Source organism: Hypanus sabinus, unplaced genomic scaffold (assembly GCF_030144855.1).
Source record: "Hypanus sabinus isolate sHypSab1 unplaced genomic scaffold, sHypSab1.hap1 scaffold_559, whole genome shotgun sequence".
NCBI lineage: Eukaryota > Metazoa > Chordata > Chondrichthyes > Myliobatiformes > Dasyatidae > Hypanus > Hypanus sabinus.
Window position 1 is genome coordinate 112,864 of NW_026781420.1, and position 21,486 is coordinate 134,349.

Genomic DNA, 21,486 nt, shown 5'->3' on the forward strand with positions numbered 1-21,486 from the left:
AGCAGGGGTCTGACTGTAAAACCCTGGTTAGACCAGCACCTCTCATGACCCTGTGTGGGAGCAGGGGTCTGACTGTAAAACCCTGGTTAGACCAGCACCTCTACTGACCATGTGTGGGAGCAGGGGTGTGACTGTAAAACCCTGGTTAGACGAGCACCTCTACTGACCCTGTGTGGGAGCAGGGGTCTAACTGTAAAACCCTGGTTAGACCAGCACCTCTACTGACCATGTGTGGGAGCAGGGGCCTGACTGTAAAACCCTGGTTAGACCAGCACCTCTACTGACCCTGTGTGGGAGCAGGGGTCTGACTGTAAAACCCTGGTTAGACCAGCACCTCTACTGACCCTGTGTGGGAGCAGGGGTCTGAATGTAAAACCCTGGTTAGACCAGCACCTCTACTGACCCTGTGTGGGAGCAGGGGTCTGACTGTAAAACCCTGGTTAGACCAGCACCTCTACTGACCCTGTGTGGGAGCAGGGGTCTGACTGTAAAACCCTGGTTAGACCAGAACCCCTACTTACCGTGTGTGGGAGCAGGGGTCAGACTGTAAAACCCTGGTTAGACCAGCACCTCTACTGACCCTGTGTGGGAGCAGGGGTCTGACTGTAAAACCCTGGTTAGACCAGCACCTCTACTGACCCTGTGTGGGAGCAGGGGTCTCACTGTAAAACGCTGGGTAGACCAGCACCTCTACTGACCCTGTGAGGGAGCCGGGGACTGACTGTAAAACCCTGGTTAGACCAGCACCTCTACTGACCCTGTGTGGGAGCAGGGGTCTGACTGTAAAACCCTGGTTAGACCAGCACCTCTACTGACCCTGTGTGGGAGCAGGGGTCTGACTGTAAAACCCTGGTTAAACCAGCACCTCTACTGACCCTGTGTGGGAGCAGGGGTCTGACTGTAAAACCCTGGTTAGACCAGCACCTCTACTGACCCTGTGTGGGAGCAGGGGTCTGACTGTAAAACCCTGGTTAGACCAGCACCTCTACTGACCCTGTGTGGGAGCAGGGGTCTGACTGTAAAACCCTGGGTAGACCAGCAACTCTACTGACCCTGTGTGGGAGCAGGGGTCTAACTGTAAAACGCTGGGTAGACCAGCACCTCTACTGACCCTGTGTGGGAGCAGGGGTCTAACTGTAAAACCCTGGTCAGTCCAGCACCTCTACTGACTTTGTGTGGGAGCAGTGGTCTGACAGTAAAACCCTGGTTAGACCAGCACCTCTACTGACACTGTGTGGGAGCAGGGGTCTGACTGTAAAACCCTGGTTAGACCAGCACCTCTACTGACCCTGTGTGGGAGCAGGGGTCTGACTGTAAATCCCTGGTTAGACCAGCACCTCTACTGACCCTGTGTGGGAGCAGGGGTCTGAATGTAAAACCCTGGTTAGACCAGCACCTCTCATGACCCTGTGTGGGAGTAGGGGTCTGACTGTAAAACCCTGGTTAGACCAGCACCTCTACTGACCATGTGTGGGAGCAGGGGTCAGACTGTAAAACCCTGGTTAGACCAGCACCTCTACAGACCCTGTGTGGGAGCAGGGGTCTGACTGTAAAACCCTGGTTAGACCAGCACCTCTACTGACCCTGTGTGGGAGCAGGGGTCTGACTGTAAAACCCTGGTTAGACCAGCACCTCTACTGACCCTGTGTGGGAGCAGGGGTCTGACTGTAAAACCCTGGTTAGACCAGCACCTCTACTGACCCTGTGTGGGAGCAGGGGTCTGAATGTAAAACCCTGGTTAGACCAGCACCTCTACTGACCCTGTGTGGGAGCAGGGGTCTGACTGTAAAACCCTGGTTAGACCAGCAACTCTACTGACCCTGTGTGGGAGCAGGGGTCTGACTGTAAAACCCTGGTTAGACCAGCACCTCTACTGACACTGTGTGGGAGCAGGGGTCTGACTGTAAAACCCTGGTTAGACCAGCACCTCTACTGACCCTGTGTGGGAGCAGGGGTCTGACTGTAAAACCCTGGTTAGACCAGCACCTCTACTGACCCTGTGTGGGAGCAGGGGTCTGACTGTAAAACCCTGGTTAGACCAGCACCTCTACTGATCCTGTGTGGGAGCAGGGGTCTGACTGTAAAACCCTGGTTAGACCAACACCTCTACTGACCCTGTGTTGGAGCAGGGGTCTGACTGTAAAACCCTGGTTAGACCAGCACCTCTACTGACCGTGTGTGGGAGCAGGGGTCTGACTGTAAAACTCTGGTTAGACCAGAACCTCTCCTGACCATGTGTGGGAGCAGGGGTCTGACTGTAAAACCCTGGTTAGACCAGCACCTCTACTGACCCTGTGAGGGAGCAGGGGTCTGACTGTAAAACCCTGTTTAGACCATCACCTCTACTGACCCTGTGTGGGAGCAGGGGTCTGACTGTAAAACCCTGGTTAGACCAGCACCTCTACTGACCCTGTGTGGGAGCAGGGGTCTGAATGTAAAACCCTGGTTAGACCAGCACCTCTACTGACCCTGTGGGGGAGCAGGGGTCTGACTGTAAAACCCTGGTTAGACCAGCACCTCTACTGACCATGTGTGGGAGCAGGGGTCTGACTGTAAAACCCTGGTTAGACCAGCACCTCTACTGATCCTGTGTGGGAGCAGGGGTCTGACTGTAAAACCCTGGTTAGAGCAGCACCTCTACTGACCCTGTGTGGGAGCAGGGGTCTGACTGTAAAACCCTGGTTAGACCAGCACCTCTACTGACCCTGTGTGGGAGCAGAGGTCTAACTGTAAAACCCTGGTTAGACCAGCACCTCTACTGATCCTGTTTGGGAGCAGGGGTCTGACTGTAAAACCCTGTTTAGACCAGCACCTCTACTTACCCAGTGTGGGAGCAGGGGTCTGACTGTAAAACCCTGGTTAGACCAGCACCTCTACTGACGCTGTGTGGTATCAGTGGTCAGACTGTAAAACCCTGGTTAGACCAGCACCTCTACTGATCCTGTGTGGGAGCAGGGGTCTGACTGTAAAACCCTGGTTAGACCAGCACCTCTACTGACCCTGTGTGGGAGCAGGGGTCTGACTGTAAAACCCTGGTTAGACCAGCACCTCTACTGACTTTGTGTGGGAGCAGGGGTCTAACTGTAAAACCCTGGTTAGACCAGCACCTCTACTGACACTGTGTGGGAGCAGGGGTCTGACTGTAAAACCCTGGTTAGACCAGCACCTCTACTGACCCTGTGTGGGAGCAGGGGTCTGACTGTAAATCCCTGGTTAGACCAGCACCTCTACTGACCCTGTGTGGGAGCAGGGGTCTAACTGTAAAACCCTGGTTAGACCAGCACCTCTACTGACCCTGTGTGGGAGCAGGGGTCTGACTGTAAAACCCTGGTTAGACCAGCACCTCTACTGACCATGTGTGGGAGCAGGGGTCTGACTGTAAAACCCTGGTTAGACCAGCACCTCTACTGACCCTGTGTGGGAGCAGGGGTCTGACTGTAAAACCCTGGTTAGACCAGCACCTCTACTGACCATGTGTGGGAGCAGGGGTCTGACTGTAAAACCCTGGTTAGACCAGCACCTCTACTGACCCTGTGTGGGAGCAGGGGTCTGACTGTAAAACCCTGGTTAGACCAGCACCTCTACTGACCATGTGTGGGAGCAGGGGTGTGACTGTAAAACCCTGGTTAGACGAGCACCTCTACTGACCCTGTGTGGGAGCAGGGGTCTAACTGTAAAACCCTGGTTAGACCAGCACCTCTCATGACCCTGTGTGGGAGCAGGGGTCTGACTGTAAAACCCTGGTTAGACCAGCACCTCTACTGACCATGTGTGGGAGCAGGGGCCTGACTGTAAAACCCTGGTTAGACCAGCACCTCTACTGACCCTGTGTGGGAGCAGGGGTCTGACTGTAAAACCCTGGTTAGACCAGCACCTCTACTGACCCTGTGTGGGAGCAGGGGTCTGACTGTAAAACCCTGGTTAGACCAGCACCTCTACTGACCCTGTGTGGGAGCAGGGGTCTGACTGTAAAACCCTGGTTAGACCAGAACCTCTACTTACCGTGTGTGGGAGCAGGGGTCAGACTGTAAAACCCTGGTTAGACCAGCACCTCTACTGACCCTGTGTGGGAGCAGGGGTCTGACTGTAAAACCCTGGTTAGACCAGCACCTCTACTGACCCTGTGTGGGAGCAGGGGTCTCACTGTAAAACGCTGGGTAGACCAGCACCTCTACTGACCCTGTGAGGGAGCCGGGGACTGACTGTAAAACCCTGGTTAGACCAGCACCTCTACTGACCCTGTGTGGGAGCAGGGGTCTGACTGTAAAACCCTGGTTAGACCAGCACCTCTACTGACCCTGTGTGGGAGCAGGGGTCTGACTGTAAAACCCTGGTTAAACCAGCACCTCTACTGACCCTGTGTGGGAGCAGGGGTCTGACTGTAAAACCCTGGTTAGACCAGCACCTCTACTGACCCTGTGTGGGAGCAGGGGTCTGACTGTAAAACCCTGGTTAGACCAGCACCTCTACTGACCCTGTGTGGGAGCAGGGGTCTGACTGTAAAACCCTGGGTAGACCAGCAACTCTACTGACCCTGTGTGGGAGCAGGGGTCTAACTGTAAAACGCTGGGTAGACCAGCACCTCTACTGACCCTGTGTGGGAGCAGGGGTCTAACTGTAAAACCCTGGTCAGTCCAGCACCTCTACTGACTTTGTGTGGGAGCAGTGGTCTGACAGTAAAACCCTGGTTAGACCAGCACCTCTACTGACACTGTGTGGGAGCAGGGGTCTGACTGTAAAACCCTGGTTAGACCAGCACCTCTACTGACCCTGTGTGGGAGCAGGGGTCTGACTGTAAATCCCTGGTTAGACCAGCACCTCTACTGACCCTGTGTGGGAGCAGGGGTCTGAATGTAAAACCCTGGTTAGACCAGCACCTCTCATGACCCTGTGTGGGAGTAGGGGTCTGACTGTAAAACCCTGGTTAGACCAGCACCTCTACTGACCATGTGTGGGAGCAGGGGTCAGACTGTAAAACCCTGGTTAGACCAGCACCTCTACAGACCCTGTGTGGGAGCAGGGGTCTGACTGTAAAACCCTGGTTAGACCAGCACCTCTACTGACCCTGTGTGGGAGCAGGGGTCTGACTGTAAAACCCTGGTTAGACCAGCACCTCTACTGACCCTGTGTGGGAGCAGGGGTCTGACTGTAAAACCCTGGTTAGACCAGCACCTCTACTGACCCTGTGTGGGAGCAGGGGTCTGAATGTAAAACCCTGGTTAGACCAGCACCTCTACTGACCCTGTGTGGGAGCAGGGGTCTGACTGTAAAACCCTGGTTAGACCAGCAACTCTACTGACCCTGTGTGGGAGCAGGGGTCTGACTGTAAAACCCTGGTTAGACCAGCACCTCTACTGACACTGTGTGGGAGCAGGGGTCTGACTGTAAAACCCTGGTTAGACCAGCACCTCTACTGACCCTGTGTGGGAGCAGGGGTCTGACTGTAAAACCCTGGTTAGACCAGCACCTCTACTGACCCTGTGTGGGAGCAGGGGTCTGACTGTAAAACCCTGGTTAGACCAGCACCTCTACTGATCCTGTGTGGGAGCAGGGGTCTGACTGTAAAACCCTGGTTAGACCAACACCTCTACTGACCCTGTGTTGGAGCAGGGGTCTGACTGTAAAACCCTGGTTAGACCAGCACCTCTACTGACCGTGTGTGGGAGCAGGGGTCTGACTGTAAAACTCTGGTTAGACCAGAACCTCTCCTGACCATGTGTGGGAGCAGGGGTCTGACTGTAAAACCCTGGTTAGACCAGCACCTCTACTGACCCTGTCAGGGAGCAGGGGTCTGACTGTAAAACCCTGTTTAGACCATCACCTCTACTGACCCTGTGTGGGAGCAGGGGTCTGACTGTAAAACCCTGGTTAGACCAGCACCTCTACTGACCCTGTGTGGGAGCAGGGGTCTGAATGTAAAACCCTGGTTAGACCAGCACCTCTACTGACCCTGTGGGGGAGCAGGGGTCTGACTGTAAAACCCTGGTTAGACCAGCACCTCTACTGACCATGTGTGGGAGCAGGGGTCTGACTGTAAAACCCTGGTTAGACCAGCACCTCTACTGATCCTGTGTGGGAGCAGGGGTCTGACTGTAAAACCCTGGTTAGAGCAGCACCTCTACTGACCCTGTGTGGGAGCAGGGGTCTGACTGTAAAACCCTGGTTAGACCAGCACCTCTACTGACCCTGTGTGGGAGCAGAGGTCTAACTGTAAAACCCTGGTTAGACCAGCACCTCTACTGATCCTGTTTGGGAGCAGGGGTCTGACTGTAAAACCCTGTTTAGACCAGCACCTCTACTTACCCAGTGTGGGAGCAGGGGTCTGACTGTAAAACCCTGGTTAGACCAGCACCTCTACTGACGCTGTGTGGTATCAGTGGTCAGACTGTAAAACCCTGGTTAGACCAGAACCTCTACAGACCCTGTGTGGGAGCAGCGGTCAGACTGTAAAACCCAGGTTAGACCAGCACCTCTACTGACCCTGTGTAGGAGCAGGGGTCGAACTGTAAAACCGTGGTTAGACCAGCACCTCTACTGACACCGTGTGGGAGCAGGGGTCTGACTGTAAAACCCTGGTTAGACCAGCACCTCTACTGACCCTGTGTGGGAGCAGGGGTCTGACTGTAAAACCCTGGTTAGACCAGCACCTCTACTGACCCTGTGTGGGAGCAGGGGTCTGACTGTAAAACCCTGGTTAGACCAGCACCTCTACTGACCCTGTGTGGGAGCAGGGGTCTGACTGTAAAACCCTGGTTAGACCAGCACCTCTACTGACCCTGTGTGGGAGCAGGGGTCTGACTGTAAAACCCTGGTTAGACCAGCACCTCTACTGACCCTGTGTGGGAGCAGGGGTCTGACTGTAAAACCCTGGTTAGACCAGCACCTCTACTGACCCTGTGTGGGAGCAGGGGTCTGACTGTAAAACCCTGGTTAGACCAGCACCTCTACTGACCCTGTGTGGGAGCAGGGGTCTGACTGTAAAACCCTGGTTAGACCAGCACCTCTACTGACCCTGTGTGGGAACAGGGGTCTGACTGTAAAACCCTGGTTAGACCAGCAACTTTACTGACCCTGTGTGGGAGCAGGGGTCTGACTGTAAAACCCTGGTTAGACCAGCACCTCTACTGACCCTGTGTGGGAGCAGGGGTCTGACTGTAAAACCCTGGTTAGAACAGCAACTCTACTGACTTTGTGTGGGAGCAGGGGTCTAACTGTAAAACCCTGGTTAGACCAGCACCTCTACTGACACTGTGTGGGAGCAGGGGTCCGACTGTAAAACCCTGGTTAGACCAGCACCTCTACTGACCATGTGTGGGAGCAGGGGTCTGACTGTAAAACCCTGGTTAGACCAGCACCTCTACTGACCCTATGTGGGAGCAGGGGTCTAACTGTAAAATCCTGGTTAGACCAGCACCTCTACTGACCCTGTGTGGGAGCAGGGGTCTAACTGTAAAACCCTGGTTAGACCAGCACCTCTACTGACCCTGTGTGGGAGCAGGGGTCTGACTGTAAAACCCTGGTTAGACCAGCACCTCTACTGACCCTGTCTGGGAGCAGGGGTCTGACTGTAAAACCCTGGTTAGACCAGCACCTCTACTTACCCTGTGTGGGAGCAGGGGTCAGACTGTAAAACCCTGGTTAGAGCAGCACCTCTACTGACCCTGTGTTGGAGCAGGGGTCTGACTGTAAAACCCTGGTTAGACCAGCACCTCTCATGACCCTGTGTGGGAGCAGGGGTCTGACTGTAAAACCCTGGTTAGACCAGCACCTCTACTGACCCTGTGTGGTAGCAGGGGTCTGACTGTAAAACCCTGGTTAGACCAGCACCTCTACTGACCCTGTGTGGGAGCAGGGGTCTGACTGTAAAACCCTGGTTAGACCAGCACCTCTACTGACCATGTGTGGGAGCAGGGGCCTGACTGTAAAACCCTGGTTAGACCAGCACCTCTACTGACCCTGTGTGGGAGCAGGGGTCTGACTGTAAAACCCTGGTTAGACCAGCACCTCTACTGACCCTGTGTGGGAGCAGGGGTCTGAATGTAAAACCCTGGTTAGACCAGCACCTCTACTGACCCTGTGTGGGAGCAGGGGTCTGACTGTAAAACCCTGGTTAGACCAGCACCTCTACTGACCCTGTGTGGGAGCAGGGGTCTGACTGTAAAACCCTGGTTAGACCAGAACCTCTACTTACCGTGTGTGGGAGCAGGGGTCAGACTGTAAAACCCTGGTTAGACCAGCACCTCTACTGACCCTGTGTGGGAGCAGGGGTCTGACTGTAAAACCCTGGTTAGACCAGCACCTCTACTGACCCTGTGTGGGAGCAGGGGTCTCACTGTAAAACGCTTGGTAGACCAGCACCTCTACTGACCCTGTGAGGGAGCCGGGGACTGACTGTAAAACCCTGGTTAGACCAGCACCTCTACTGACCCTGTGTGGGAGCAGGGGTCTGACTGTAAAACCCTGGTTAGACCAGCACCTCTACTGACCCTGTGTGGGAGCAGGGGTCTGACTGTAAAACCCTGGTTAAACCAGCACCTCTACTGACCCTGTGTGGGAGCAGGGGTCTGACTGTAAAACCCTGGTTAGACCAGCACCTCTACTGACCCTGTGTGGGAGCAGGGGTCTGACTGTAAAACCCTGGTTAGACCAGCACCTCTACTGACCCTGTGTGGGAGCAGGGGTCTGACTGTAAAACCCTGGGTAGACCAGCAACTCTACTGACCCTGTGTGGGAGCAGGGGTCTAACTGTAAAACGCTGGGTAGACCAGCACCTCTACTGACCCTGTGTGGGAGCAGGGGTCTAACTGTAAAACCCTGGTCAGTCCAGCACCTCTACTGACTTTGTGTGGGAGCAGTGGTCTGACAGTAAAACCCTGGTTAGACCAGCACCTCTACTGACACTGTGTGGGAGCAGGGGTCTGACTGTAAAACCCTGGTTAGACCAGCACCTCTACTGACCCTGTGTGGGAGCAGGGGTCTGACTGTAAATCCCTGGTTAGACCAGCACCTCTACTGACCCTGTGTGGGAGCAGGGGTCTGAATGTAAAACCCTGGTTAGACCAGCACCTCTCATGACCCTGTGTGGGAGTAGGGGTCTGACTGTAAAACCCTGGTTAGACCAGCACCTCTACTGACCATGTGTGGGAGCAGGGGTCAGACTGTAAAACCCTGGTTAGACCAGCACCTCTACAGACCCTGTGTGGGAGCAGGGGTCTGACTGTAAAACCCTGGTTAGACCAGCACCTCTACTGACCCTGAGTGGGAGCAGGGGTCTGACTGTAAAACCCTGGTTAGACCCGCACCTCTACTGACCCTGTGTGGGAGCAGGGGTCTGACTGTAAAACCCTGGTTAGACCAGCACCTCTACTGACCCTGTGTGGGAGCAGGGGTCTGAATGTAAAACCCTGGTTAGACCAGCACCTCTACTGACCCTGTGTGGGAGCAGGGGTCTGACTGTAAAACCCTGGTTAGACCAGCAACTCTACTGACCCTGTGTGGGAGCAGGGGTCTGACTGTAAAACCCTGGTTAGACCAGCACCTCTACTGACACTGTGTGGGAGCAGGGGTCTGACTGTAAAACCCTGGTTAGACCAGCACCTCTACTGACCCTGTGTGGGAGCAGGGGTCTGACTGTAAAACCCTGGTTAGACCAGCACCTCTACTGACCCTGTGTGGGAGCAGGGGTCTGACTGTAAAACCCTGGTTAGACCAGCACCTCTACTGATCCTGTGTGGGAGCAGGGGTCTGACTGTAAAACCCTGGTTAGACGAACACCTCTACTGACCCTGTGTTGGAGCAGGGGTCTGACTGTAAAACCCTGGTTAGACCAGCACCTCTACTGACCGTGTGTGGGAGCAGGGGTCTGACTGTAAAACTCTGGTTAGACCAGAACCTCTCCTGACCATGTGTGGGAGCAGGGGTCTGACTGTAAAACCCTGGTTAGACCAGCACCTCTACTGACCCTGTGAGGGAGCAGGGGTCTGACTGTAAAACCCTGTTTAGACCATCACCTCTACTGACCCTGTGTGTGAGCAGGGGTCTGACTGTAAAACCCTGGTTAGACCAGCACCTCTACTGACCCTGTGTGGGAGCAGGGGTCTGAATGTAAAACCCTGGTTAGACCAGCACCTCTACTGACCCTGTGGGGGAGCAGGGGTCTGACTGTAAAACCCTGGTTAGACCAGCACCTCTACTGACCATGTGTGGGAGCAGGGGTCTGACTGTAAAACCCTGGTTAGACCAGCACCTCTACTGATCCTGTGTGGGAGCAGGGGTCTGACTGTAAAACCCTGGTTAGAGCAGCACCTCTACTGACCCTGTGTGGGAGCAGGGGTCTGACTGTAAAACCCTGGTTAGACCAGCACCTCTACTGACCCTGTGTGGGAGCAGAGGTCTAACTGTAAAACCCTGGTTAGACCAGCACCTCTACTGATCCTGTTTGGGAGCAGGGGTCTGACTGTAAAACCCTGTTTAGACCAGCACCTCTACTTACCCAGTGTGGGAGCAGGGGTCTGACTGTAAAACCCTGGTTAGACCAGCACCTCTACTGACGCTGTGTGGTATCAGTGGTCAGACTGTAAAACCCTGGTTAGACCAGAACCTCTACAGACCCTGTGTGGGAGCAGCGGTCAGACTGTAAAACCCAGGTTAGACCAGCACCTCTACTGACCCTGTGTAGGAGCAGGGGTCGAACTGTAAAACCGTGGTTAGACCAGCACCTCTACTGACACCGTGTGGGAGCAGGGGTCTGACTGTAAAACCCTGGTTAGACCAGCACCTCTACTGACCCTGTGTGGGAGCAGGGGTCTGACTGTAAAACCCTGGTTAGACCAGCACCTCTACTGACCCTGTGTGGGAGCAGGGGTCTGACTGTAAAACCCTGGTTAGACCAGCACCTCTACTGACCCTGTGTGGGAGCAGGGGTCTGACTGTAAAACCCTGGTTAGACCAGCACCTCTACTGACCCTGTGTGGGAGCAGGGGTCTGACTGTAAAACCCTGGTTAGACCAGCACCTCTACTGACCCTGTGTGGGAACAGGGGTCTGACTGTAAAACCCTGGTTAGACCAGCAACTTTACTGACCCTGTGTGGGAGCAGGGGTCTGACTGTAAAACCCTGGTTAGACCAGCACCTCTACTGACCCTGTGTGGGAGCAGGGGTCTGACTGTAAAACCCTGGTTAGAACAGCAACTCTACTGACTTTGTGTGGGAGCAGGGGTCTAACTGTAAAACCCTGGTTAGACCAGCACCTCTACTGACACTGTGTGGGAGCAGGGGTCCGACTGTAAAACCCTGGTTAGACCAGCACCTCTACTGACCATGTGTGGGAGCAGGGGTCTGACTGTAAAACCCTGGTTAGACCAGCACCTCTACTGACCCTATGTGGGAGCAGGGGTCTAACTGTAAAATCCTGGTTAGACCAGCACCTCTACTGACCCTGTGTGGGAGCAGGGGTCTAACTGTAAAACCCTGGTTAGACCAGCACCTCTACTGACCCTGTGTGGGAGCAGGGGTCTGACTGTAAAACCCTGGTTAGACCAGCACCTCTACTGACCCTGTCTGGGAGCAGGGGTCTGACTGTAAAACCCTGGTTAGACCAGCACCTCTACTTACCCTGTGTGGGAGCAGGGGTCAGACTGTAAAACCCTGGTTAGAGCAGCACCTCTACTGACCCTGTGTTGGAGCAGGGGTCTGACTGTAAAACCCTGGTTAGACCAGCACCTCTCATGACCCTGTGTGGGAGCAGGGGTCTGACTGTAAAACCCTGGTTAGACCAGCACCTCTACTGACCCTGTGTGGGAGCAGGGGTCTGACTGTAAAACCCTGGTTAGACCAGCACCTCTACTGACCCTGTGTGGGAGCAGGGGTCTGACTGTAAAACCCTGGTTAGACCAGCACCTCTACTGACCCTGTGTGGGAGCAGGGGTCTAACTGTAAAACCCTGGTTAGACCAGCACCTCTACTGACCCTATTTGGGAGCAGGGGTCTGACTGTAAAACCCTGGTTAGACCAGCACCTCGACTGCCCCTGTGTTAGAGCAGGGGTCTGAATGTAAAACCCTGGTTAGACCAGCACCTCTACTGACCCTGTGTGGGAGCAGGGGTCTGACTGTAAAACCCTGGTTAGACCAGCACCTCTACTGACCCTGTGTGGGAGCAGGGGTCTGACTGTAAAACCCTGGTTAGACCAGCACCTCTACTTACCCTGTGTGGGAGCAGGGGTCAGACTGTAAAACCCTGGTTAGACCAGCACCTCTACTGACCCTGTGTGGGAGCAGGGGTCTGACTGTAAAACCCTGGTTAGACCAGCACCTCTACTGACCCTGTGTGGGAGCAGGGGTCTAACTGTAAAACGCTGGGTAGACCAGCACCTCTACAGACCCTGTGAGGGAGCCGGGGTCTGACTGTAAAACCCTGGTTAGACCAGCACCTGTACAGACCCTGTAGGGAGCAGGGGCTGACAGTAAAACCCTGGTTAGACCAGCACCTCTACTGACCCTGTGTGGGAGCAGGGGTCTGACTGTAAAACCCTGGTTAGACAAGCACCTCTACTGACCCTGTGTTGGAGCAGGGGTCTGACTGTAAAACCCTGGTTAGACCAGCACCTCTCATGACCCTGTGTGGGAGCAGGGGTCTGACTGTAAAACCCTGGTTAGACCAGCACCTCTACTGACCCTGTGTGGGAGCAGGGGTCTGACTGTAAAACCCTGGTTAGACCAGCACCTCTACTGACCCTGTGTGGGAGCAGGGGTCTGACTGTAAAACCCTGGTTAGACCAGCACCTCTACTGACCCTGTGTGGGAGCAGGGGTCTGACTGTAAAACCCTGGTTAGACCAGCACCTCTACTGACCCTGTGTGGGAGCAGGGGTCTGACTGTAAAACCCTGGTTAGACCAGCACCTCTACTGACCCTGTGTGGGAGCAGGGGTCTGACTGTAAAACCCTGGTTAGACCAGCACCTCTACTGACCCTGTGTGGGAGCAGGGGTCTGACTGTAAAACCCTGGTTAGACCAGCACCTCGACTGACCCTGTGTGGGAGCAGGGGTCTGACTTTAAAACCCTGGTTAGACCAGCACCTCGACTGACCCTGTGTTAGAGCAGGGGTCTGAATGTAAAACCCTGGTTAGACCAGCACCTCTACTGACCCTGTGTGGGAGCAGGGGTCTGACTGTAAAACCCTGGTTAGACCAGCACCTCTACTGACCCTGTGTGGGAGCAGGGGTCTGACTGTAAAACCCTGGTTAGACCAGCACCTCTACTTACCCTGTGTGGGAGCAGGGGTCAGACTGTAAAACCCTGGTTAGACCAGCACCTCTACTGACCCTGTGTGGGAGCAGGGGTCTGACTGTAAAACCCTGGTTAGACCAGCACCTCTACTGACCCTGTGTGGGAGCAGGGGTCTAACTGTAAAACGCTGGGTAGACCAGCACCTCTACTGACCCTGTGAGGGAGCCGGGGTCTGACTGTAAAACCCTGGTTAGACCAGCACCTCTACAGACCCTGTAGGGAGCAGGGGCTGACAGTAAAACCCTGGTTAGACCAGCACCTCTACTGACCCTGTGTGGGAGCAGGGGTCTGACTTTAAAACCCTGGTTAGACCAGCACCTCTACTGACCCTGTGTTGGAGCAGGGGTCTGACTGTAAAACCCTGGTTAGACCAGCACCTCTCATGACCCTGTGTGGGAGCAGGGGTCTGACTGTAAAACCCTGGTTAGACCAGCACCTCTACTGACCCTGTGTGGGAGCAGGGGTCTGACTGTAAAACCCTGGTTAGACCAGCACCTCTACTGACCCTGTGTGGGAGCAGGGGTCTGACTGTAAAACCCTGGTTAGACCAGCACCTCTACTGACCCTGTGTGGGAGCAGGGGTCTGACTGTAAAACCCTGGTTAGACCAGCACCTCTACTGACCCTGTGAGGGAGCAGGGGTCTGACTGTAAAACCCTGGTTAGACAAGCACCTCTACTGACCCTGTGTTGGAGCAGGGGTCTGACTGTAAAACCCTGGTTAGACCAGCACCTCTCATGACCCTGTGTGGGAGCAGGGGTCTGACTGTAAAACCCTGGTTAGACCAGCACCTCTACTGACCCTGTGTGGGAGCAGGGGTCTCACTGTAAAACCCTGGTTAGACCAGCACCTCTACTGACCCTGTGTGGGAGCAGGGGTCTGACTGTAAAACCCTGGTTAGACCAGCACCTCTACTGACCCTGTGTGGGAGCAGGGGTCTGACTGTAAAACCCTGGTTAGACCAGCACCTCTACTGACCCTGTGTGGGAGCAGGGGTCTGACTGTAAAACCCTGGTTAGACCAGCACCTCTACTGACACTGTGTGGGAGCAGGGGTCTGACTGTAAAACCCTGGTTAGACCAGCAACTCTACTGACCCTGTGTGGGAGCAGGGGTCTGACTGTAAAACCCTGGTTAGACCAGCACCTCTACTGACCCTGTGTGGGAGCAGGGGTCTGACTGTAAAACCCTGGTTAGACCAGCAACTCTACTGACTTTGTGTGGGAGCAGGGGTCTAACTGTAAAACCCTGGTTAGACCAGCACCTCTACTGACACTGTGTGGGAGCAGGGGTCTGACTGTAAAACCCTGGTTAGACCAGCACCTCTACTGACCATGTGTGGGAGCAGGGGTCTGACTGTAAAACCCTGGTTAGACCAGCACCTCTACTGACCCTGTGTGGGAGCAGGGGTCTGACTGTAAAACCCTGGTTAGACCAGCACCTCTACTGACCCTGTGTGGGAGCAGGGGTCTAACTGTAAAACCCTGGTCAGTCCAGCACCTCTACTGACTTTGTGTGGGAGCAGTGGTCTGACAGTAAAACCCTGGTTAGACCAGCACCTCTACTGACACTGTGTGGGAGCAGGGGTCTGACTGTAAAACCCTGGTTAGACCAGCACCTCTACTGACCCTGTGTGGGAGCAGGGGTCTGACTGTAAATCCCTGGTTAGACCAGCACCTCTACTGACCCTGTGTGGGAGCAGGGGTCTGAATGTAAAACCCTGGTTAGACCAGCACCTCTCATGACCCTGTGTGGGAGTAGGGGTCTGACTGTAAAACCCTGGTTAGACCAGCACCTCTACTGACCATGTGTGGGAGCAGGGGTCAGACTGTAAAACCCTGGTTAGACCAGCACCTCTACAGACCCTGTGTGGGAGCAGGGGTCTGACTGTAAAACCCTGGTTAGACCAGCACCTCTACTGACCCTGTGTGGGAGCAGGGGTCTGACTGTAAAACCCTGGTTAGACCAGCACCTCTACTGACCCTGTGTGGGAGCAGGGGTCTGACTGTAAAACCCTGGTTAGACCAGCACCTCTACTGACCCTGTGTGGGAGCAGGGGTCTGAATGTAAAACCCTGGTTAGACCAGCACCTCTACTGACCCTGTGTGGGAGCAGGGGTCTGACTGTAAAACCCTGGTTAGACCAGCAACTCTACTGACCCTGTGTGGGAGCAGGGGTCTGACTGTAAAACCCTGGTTAGACCAGCACCTCTACTGACCCTGTGTGGGAGCAGGGGTCTGACTGTAAAACCCTGGTTAGACCAGCACCTCTACTGACCCTGTGTGGGAGCAGGGGTCTGACTGTAAAACCCTGGTTAGACCAGCACCTCTACTGACCCTGTGTGGGAGCAGGGGTCTGACTGTAAAACCCTGGTTAGACCAGCACCTCTACTGATCCTGTGTGGGAGCAGGGGTCTGACTGTAAAACCCTGGTTAGACGAACACCTCTACTGACCCTGTGTTGGAGCAGGGGTCTGACTGTAAAACCCTGGTTAGACCAGCACCTCTACTGACCGTGTGTGGGAGCAGGGGTCTGACTGTAAAACTCTGGTTAGACCAGAACCTCTCCTGACCATGTGTGGGAGCAGGGGTCTGACTGTAAAACCCTGGTTAGACCAGCACCTCTACTGACCCTGTGAGGGAGCAGGGGTCTGACTGTAAAACCCTGTTTAGACCATCACCTCTACTGACCCTGTGTGTGAGCAGGGGTCTGACTGTAAAACCCTGGTTAGACCAGCACCTCTACTGACCCTGTGTGGGAGCAGGGGTCTGAATGTAAAACCCTGGTTAGACCAGCACCTCTACTGACCCTGTGTGGGAGCAGGGGTCTGACTGTAAAACCCTGGTTAGACCAGCACCTCTACTGACCATGTGTGGGAGCAGGGGTCTGACTGTAAAACCCTGGTTAGACCAGCACCTCTACTGATCCTGTGTGGGAGCAGGGGTCTGACTGTAAAACCCTGGTTAGAGCAGCACCTCTACTGACCCTGTGTGGGAGCAGGGGTCTGACTGTAAAACCCTGGTTAGACCAGCACCTCTACTGACCCTGTGTGGGAGCAGAGGTCTAACTGTAAAACCCTGGTTAGACCAGCACCTCTACTGATCCTGTTTGGGAGCAGGGGTCTGACTGTAAAACCCTGTTTAGACCAGCACCTCTACTTACCCAGTGTGGGAGCAGGGGTCTGACTGTAAAACCCTGGTTAGACCAGCACCTCTACTGACGCTGTGTGGTATCAGTGGTCAGACTGTAAAACCCTGGTTAGACCAGAACCTCTACAGACCCTGTGTGGGAGCAGCGGTCAGACTGTAAAACCCAGGTTAGACCAGCACCTCTACTGACCCTGTGTAGGAGCAGGGGTCGAACTGTAAAACCGTGGTTAGACCAGCACCTCTACTGACACCGTGTGGGAGCAGGGGTCTGACTGTAAAACCCTGGTTAGACCAGCACCTCTACTGACCCTGTGTGGGAGCAGGGGTCTGACTGTAAAACCCTGGTTAGACCAGCACCTCTACTGACCCTGTGTGGGAGCAGGGGTCTGACTGTAAAACCCTGGTTAGACCAGCACCTCTACTGACCCTGTGTGGGAGCAGGGGTCTGACTGTAAAACCCTGGTTAGACCAGCACCTCTACTGACCCTGTGTGGGAGCAGGGGTCTGACTGTAAAACCCTGGTTAGACCAGCACCTCTACTGACCCTGTGTGGGAACAGGGGTCTGACTGTAAAACCCTGGTTAGACCAGCAACTTTACTGACCCTGTGTGGGAGCAGGGGTCTGACTGTAAAACCCTGGTTAGACCAGCACCTCTACTGACCCTGTGTGGGAGCAGGGGTCTGACTGTAAAACCCTGGTTAGAACAGCAACTCTACTGACTTTGTGTGGGAGCAGGGGTCTAACTGTAAAACCCTGGTTAGACCAGCACCTCTACTGACACTGTGTGGGAGCAGGGGTCCGACTGTAAAACCCTGGTTAGACCAGCACCTCTACTGACCATGTGTGGGAGCAGGGGTCTGACTGTAAAACCCTGGTTAGACCAGCACCTCTACTGACCCTATGTGGGAGCAGGGGTCTAACTGTAAAATCCTGGTTAGACCAGCACCTCTACTGACCCTGTGTGGGAGCAGGGGTCTAACTGTAAAACCCTGGTTAGACCAGCACCTCTACTGACCCTGTGTGGGAGCAGGGGTCTGACTGTAAAACCCTGGTTAGACCAGCACCTCTACTGACCCTGTCTGGGAGCAGGGGTCTGACTGTAAAACCCTGGTTAGACCAGCACCTCTACTTACCCTGTGTGGGAGCAGGGGTCAGACTGTAAAACCCTGGTTAGAGCAGCACCTCTACTGACCCTGTGTTGGAGCAGGGGTCTGACTGTAAAACCCTGGTTAGACCAGCACCTCTCATGACCCTGTGTGGGAGCAGGGGTCTGACTGTAAAACCCTGGTTAGACCAGCACCTCTACTGACCCTGTGTGGGAGCAGGGGTCTGACTGTAAAACCCTGGTTAGACCAGCACCTCTACTGACCCTGTGTGGGAGCAGGGGTCTGACTGTAAAACCCTGGTTAGACCAGCACCTCTACTGACCCTGTGTGGGAGCAGGGGTCTAACTGTAAAACCCTGGTTAGACCAGCACCTCTACTGACCCTATTTGGGAGCAGGGGTCTGACTGTAAAACCCTGGTTAGACCAGCACCTCGACTGCCCCTGTGTTAGAGCAGGGGTCTGAATGTAAAACCCTGGTTAGACCAGCACCTCTACTGACCCTGTGTGGGAGCAGGGGTCTGACTGTAAAACCCTGGTTAGACCAGCACCTCTACTGACCCTGTGTGGGAGCAGGGGTCTGACTGTAAAACCCTGGTTAGACCAGCACCTCTACTTACCCTGTGTGGGAGCAGGGGTCAGACTGTAAAACCCTGGTTAGACCAGCACCTCTACTGACCCTGTGTGGGAGCAGGGGTCTGACTGTAAAACCCTGGTTAGACCAGCACCTCTACTGACCCTGTGTGGGAGCAGGGGTCTAACTGTAAAACGCTGGGTAGACCAGCACCTCTACAGACCCTGTGAGGGAGCCGGGGTCTGACTGTAAAACCCTGGTTAGACCAGCACCTGTACAGACCCTGTAGGGAGCAGGGGCTGACAGTAAAACCCTGTTTAGACCAGCACCTCTACTGACCCTGTGTGGGAGCAGGGGTCTGACTGTAAAACCCTGGTTAGACAAGCACCTCTACTGACCCTGTGTTGGAGCAGGGGTCTGACTGTAAAACCCTGGTTAGACCAGCACCTCTCATGACCCTGTGTGGGAGCAGGGGTCTGACTGTAAAACCCTGGTTAGACCAGCACCTCTACTGACCCTGTGTGGGAGCAGGGGTCTGACTGTAAATCCCTGGTTAGACCAGCACCTCTACTGACCCTGTGTGGGAGCAGGGGTCTGACTGTAAAACCCTGGTTAGACCAGCACCTCTACTGACCCTGTGTGGGAGCAGGGGTCTGACTGTAAAACCCTGGTTAGACCAGCACCTCTACTGACCCTGTGTGGGAGCAGGGGTCTGACTGTAAAACCCTGGTTAGACCAGCTCCTCTACTGACCCTGTGTGGGAGCAGGGGTCTAACTGTAAAACCCTGGTTAGACCAGCACCTCTACTGACCCTGTGTGGGAGCAGGGGTCTGACTGTAAAACCCTGGTTAGACCAGCACCTCGACTGACCCTGTGTGGGAGCAGGGGTCTGACTTTAAAACCCTGGTTAGACCAGCACCTCGACTGACCCTGTGTTAGAGCAGGGGTCTGAATGTAAAACCCTGGTTAGACCAGCACCTCTACTGACCCTGTGTGGGAGCAGGGGTCTGACTGTAAAACCCTGGTTAGACCAGCACCTCTACTGACCCTGTGTGGGAGCAGGGGTCTGACTGTAAAACCCTGGTTAGACCAGCACCTCTACTTACCCTGTGTGGGAGCAGGGGTCAGACTGTAAAACCCTGATTAGACCAGCACCTCTACTGACCCTGTGTGGGAGCAGGGGTCTGACTGTAAAACCCTGGTTAGACCAGCACCTCTACTGACCCTGTGTGGGAGCAGGGGTCTAACTGTAAAACGCTGGGTAGACCAGCACCTCTACTGACCCTGTGAGGGAGCCGGGGTCTGACTGTAAAACCCTGGTTAGACCAGCACCTCTACAGACCCTGTAGGGAGCAGGGGCTGACAGTAAAACCCTGGTTAGACCAGCACCTCTACTGACCCTGTGTGGGAGCAGGGGTCTGACTTTAAAACCCTGGTTAGACCAGCACCTCTACTGACCCTGTGTTGGAGCAGGGGTCTGACTGTAAAACCCTGGTTAGACCAGCACCTCTCATGACCCTGTGTGGGAGCAGGGGTCTGACTGTAAAACCCTGGTTAGACCAGCACCTCTACTGACCCTGTGTGGGAGCAGGGGTCTGACTGTAAAACCCTGGTTAGACCAGCACCTCTACTGACCCTGTGTGGGAGCAGGGGTCTGACTGTAAAACCCTGGTTAGACCAGCACCTCTACTGACCCTGTGTGGGAGCAGGGGTCTGACTGTAAAACCCTGGTTAGACCAGCACCTCTACTGACCCTGTGAGGGAGCAGGGGTCTGACTGTAAAACCCTGGTTAGACCAGCACCTCTACTGACCCTGTGTTGGAGCAGGGGTCTGACTGTAAAACCCTGGTTAGACCAGCACCTCTCATGACCCTGTGTGGGAGCAGGGGTCTGACTGTAAAACCCTGGTTAGACCAGCACCTCTACTGACCCTGTGTGGGAGCAGGGGTCTCACTGTAAAACCCTGGTTAGACCAGCACCTCTACTGACCCTGTGTGGGAGCAGGGGTCTGACTGTAAAACCCTGGTTAGACCAGCACCTCTACTGACCCTGTGTGGGAGCAGGGGTCTGACTGTAAAACCCTGGTTAGACCAGCACCTCTACTGACCCTGTGTGGGAGCAGGGGTCTGACTGTAAAACCCTGGTTAGACCAGCACCTCTACTGACACTGTGTGGGAGCAGGGGTCTGACTGTAAAACCCTGGTTAGACCAGCAACTCTACTGACCCTGTGTGGGAGCAGGGGTCTGACTGTAAAACCCTGGTTAGACCAGCACCTCTACTGACCCTGTGTGGGAGCAGGGGTCTGACTGTAAAACCCTGGTTAGACCAGCAACTCTACTGACTTTGTGTGGGAGCAGGGGTCTAACTGTAAAACCCTGGTTAGACCAGCACCTCTACTGACACTGTGTGGGAGCAGGGGTCTGACTGTAAAACCCTGGTTAGACCAGCACCTCTACTGACCATGTGTGGGAGCAGGGGTCTGACTGTAAAACCCTGGTTAGACCAGCACCTCTACTGACCCTGTGTGGGAGCAGGGGTCTAACTGTAAAACCCTGGTTAGACCAGCACCTCTCATGACCCTGTGTGGGAGCAGGGGTCTGACTGTAAAACCCTGGTTAGACCAGCACCTCTACTGACCATGTGTGGGAGCAGGGGCCTGACTGTAAAACCCTGGTTAGACCAGCACCTCTACTGACCCTGTGTGGGAGCAGGGGTCTGAATGTAAAACCCTGGTTAGACCAGCACCTCTACTGACCCTGTGTGGGAGCAGGGGTCTGACTGTAAAACCCTGGTTAGACCAGCACCTCTACTGACCCTGTCTGGGAGCAGGGGTCTGACTGTAAAACCCTGGTTAGACCAGCACCTCTACTTACCCTGTGTGGGAGCAGGGGTCAGACTGTAAAACCCTGGTTAGACCAGCACCTCTACTGACCCTGTGTTGGAGCAGGGGTCTGACTGTAAAACCCTGGTTAGACCAGCACCTCTCATGACCCTGTGTGGGAGCAGGGGTCTGACTGTAAAACCCTGGTTAGACCAGCACCTCTACTGACCCTGTGTGGGAGCAGGGGTCTGACTGTAAAACCCTGGTTAGACCAGCACCTCTACTGACCCTGTGTGGGAGCAGGGGTCTGACTGTAAAACCCTGGTTAGACCAGCACCTCTACTGACCCTGTGTGGGAGCAGGGGTCTAACTGTAAAACCCTGGTTAGACCAGCACCTCTACTGACCCTGTGTGGGAGCAGGGGTCTGACTGTAAAACCCTGGTTAGACCAGCACCTCGACTGACCCTGTGTTAGAGCAGGGGTCTGAATGTAAAACCCTGGTTAGACCAGCACCTCTACTGACCATGTGTGGGAGCAGGGGTCTGACTGTA